Source organism: Falco punctatus (assembly GCF_963210335.1).
Source record: "Falco punctatus genome assembly, chromosome: 9".
NCBI classification, from domain to species: Eukaryota; Metazoa; Chordata; class Aves; order Falconiformes; family Falconidae; genus Falco; species Falco punctatus.
In genome coordinates this window covers 28,994,608-28,998,000 of record NC_137589.1, presented here as the reverse complement: position 1 = coordinate 28,998,000, position 3,393 = coordinate 28,994,608, and positions in this window count along the sequence as shown.

Here is a 3,393-nt window from a genome sequence, read left to right as displayed (position 1 = left end):
GGGCGCGCCGCGGACCGACGGCGGCGGCGGGCGGGGCGGGGGCCGCGGCGGCGGAGCGGGAGCGGGGGCGGCTGCGCCGGCGGCGGGCGGGCGGGCGCGCCTCTGCGCGTGCGCGGGACGTCCCGTTCGCCCCCCCCGCGGGCGCGTGCGTGCTGCGTGCGTGCGCGCCCCCCACCGCCGCCGCGCGAGCGCGCCCCCCGCTTCCTTGCCGTCACCCCGAGGGGAGGGTGGGCGCCGCCATGTCACAGGCGGCACGGGCGCCCGCCCCCGGCCCGGGGTCCTCGTTCTCCCCCCCCCGCCGGGCCCGGGCGGGCAGCGGGCCCCTCAGCCCTGGGGAGGCGCCGGGGGGGACCCTGCGGCGGGGTTTGGGCCGAGGTGCCTCTCCCCAGGGCCCTGCGGAGGCCCCGGGCGGCAGCAGGCCAGCAGCCTCCCGGCCTGGGCTGCCCTTGCCCAGGGGCGGGGGACGGGCCGGAGGAAGGCGGCGGGGCGAGTACCCGGGCACCGGCAGGACCCCGTCCCAAGCCCCGGGGCCGCGGGTGCACGGCCGCGGTGCGGGTCCCGGCGCGGCGGGAGGGGGACGCCGTGGCCGTTGCGTGGTGCTGCACGAGGCTGGTGCTGCTTGGGGCTGTGCCAGACCCCTGCCCCGGGGCGGCTGCCAGCCCCGGGGGAGGCGGAGGAGGGTGAGGGGGAGCCGAGGGGCCAGGCAGCCGCAGGGGCAGGAAGGAAGGGGGGCTGGCAGCAGCCTGTGGCACGTCAGGGAGGCCGGGGCTGGTGTTTGCCACACCTTGTGCGGAGATGGCCGGAGCGGCCAGGCAGGGGCCAGGGGAGCTGCTCGGATCCGTGCTGCGCCCTGTGCCATGCAGGGATGTGACCACATCCCTCCATCCTCCCAGGACTAGGGCCAGAGAGACACCAGGGCAGAAGGAGCAGTGCCATCCTGGCAGGGTCTTCCTGGGGGCATCTGCCCCACGAGCATCACCCCCACAAGAGGAGCCCCACGAGGGATCTTCCTCCAGCCCAGACAGCTCTGCAGGACCCTGTATGCCTGCTGCAGCAGCAGAGCCTGGCACGGCCCCAGCAGCTCCATCTGTGAGGCAACGTGCCGACCCCACCGCTGCCCTGCAAAGATGTGGCCCCAGCCCCACGGTGGGAGCAGCATCCTGGGCAGAACTGCCAGGGGGAGCCAGGGAGCCTGGGCCCCCTCTCCCCGCTGAAGGACCAACACCAGCCCATCGGCTCCTTCCCTGGATGGGACTCGCATTCCTCTTCACCGAGTGTCCTTTAAGCATCACATGGGGTTGAGCTCTCCTTTGCAAGCTGTTCCCATTAGCCCTGAGCAAGCTGTCCGCTCCGGGTGCTGCACAGGCTGAGCCTGGGTAGCACTGGGCAGCGTCAGGGTGGGCTATTTGCCAGCTGTACCTGGCCAGGGATGCCATCACCACACATGGAGGGAGAGGAGCTGTGATGCAGTATGCGCATTTTCCTTTCTGCCTGTTTTCCCTTGTAAACTAGCAGGAGTGCCTGGTGCTGCCCCTTGCCAGGAGAAACCCTGCTGTGAGTTGTACTGGCAGGGGGAGGTACCTGCATGTGGGTTTCCCTCTGGTTGCACCCCAGGGACCCCATGTGTGGGGGATACGGTCCCATGTGCAGGACTCACACCAGGCTAGGCTTGCTCTGTGAGGGACTGGCCTTGCAATGCTGCAGGGTCCTGCTACCCACAGGGATGGAGTGATCAGGAAGGTTACTGCATGCCCTGGGTATGCCCCAGGGAGAGGAGGACAAAGAGGGAGAGGAGGGTTTGGAGCAGGAGGAGGAAAGCTGAGGGGCTCCAAGGGCAACTTTGGTCCAAATCCCTGTTGGCAGGTCCCTGGGCACCAGGTCATGGCCAGCAGGCCAGTGGGGAGAGATAGGCTTTTCCAAAGTGACTTGTTCCATGCTTTAGACATGTTGAGCTCAGGAGAAGCAAAGTATGTTTCAGAGGAGCAACCACTCCTGGGTCACAGATGGAGCCCGGAGCGCTTGCCCAGGTTTCCCTGCTTCCTCTGTAGCGCCTGGGGTAAGTGCTACCCCAAGGAGCCTGTTCTTACGACCAACACAAACTCCCACGCCCAACACTCCAGGATTGTGCTCACACCCTCCCTTGCCAACTTGCGTGCACGACCCAACGAGTGCTCACCAGTACTCACATGTAGGTCCATGGCCCTAGAGGAGGACCAGCTGCCTGGCTGCTGCTCAGCCGGCATTTTGGCCAGACAAGGGCATCAGCTTGGAAGGTGCTGTACAGGTTTGTTAGAGGAGGAGAGCAACTCCCCTAGACGAAAGCCCGGTTGTTGCCATGGAGGAGCAGCCCCCGAGAGGCAGGGGGCAACACGGGACAAGCAATCACAGACAAAAGTCCCTTGTGGCAGGGGTGGGAGGAAGGAGAGCAGCAGGATGAGGCTCTATGCTGTCAGACGTGACCCATCTCAGCAACCAGGCACGCAAGGCTGAACAAAGCAGCTCTATCCTGTGGAATCCCCATGGGAATTGGCCTGGGCAGGTCTGTGTCCCCAGGGACTGATGGAAAGGCCAGGACAATTAGCCCCCACCAGGCAAATCCTGCACCGCAGAGCTCCTGCCAGCACACCCACGCTGCACTTGTGCTACTGCGAGCACATCCCTGCACCCCACGAGATGATCCTGCTGTCTGGGAGCGGGAGGAAGAGCCACAGGAGGTCAGGGCACCCAAAGGGGCTCCAGGCTTAGTGACCAGGGGCTACCAGACCACGGCCAGGCCAAGAGCCTTGCGCATCAACATGCCCTGCAGCTGTGCCATGCATCCGGGCAGCTGTGCCAAAGGAGCCGTTCGGTTCCCCCCCTCCTCGCTTGCTCCAGGCGATTTTCTGCGGGCCAGCTCTGGGGAACCCTATGCGCCCAGCACAGCCTGCGGCCTGGCACCCAGTGCTGCCCCGCCGCCGCGCCACACGGTCCCACCCCGCCCCTCGCTCCCGGTGGTATTTCCCGTTCCCCCTCGCCCGCCACGCGTGCGCGGCGCCCCCGTCACCCCCAACCCCGGTTTGGCTGCATGAAGCGCCGGTGGCGCTGCGGCAGGGGCGGCTGGCGGCACGGGGCCGCCTCACAGCCCCGGCTCACGCCGCGGCGCCTGCAGCAGCCCCCTCCCCGCTCCCCAGGGCGCCAAGGACTGCCGCGCCCACGTGTGCGGCAGAGCCGGCAACGGGGCGGGTTTCGCCGGCGCCGCGGGAAAACGCGCGGCCGCCCCGCCCCGCCGGGGCGCTTCCCGCCAGTGACGCCCGCCCCGCCCCGCCCACCGCGCGCCGCAGGGCGGGGACGACGCTCCTCGCCCTCGCCCGCCGCAAAGATGGCGACGAAGCTCGAGGGCCCGCCCGCCCTCAA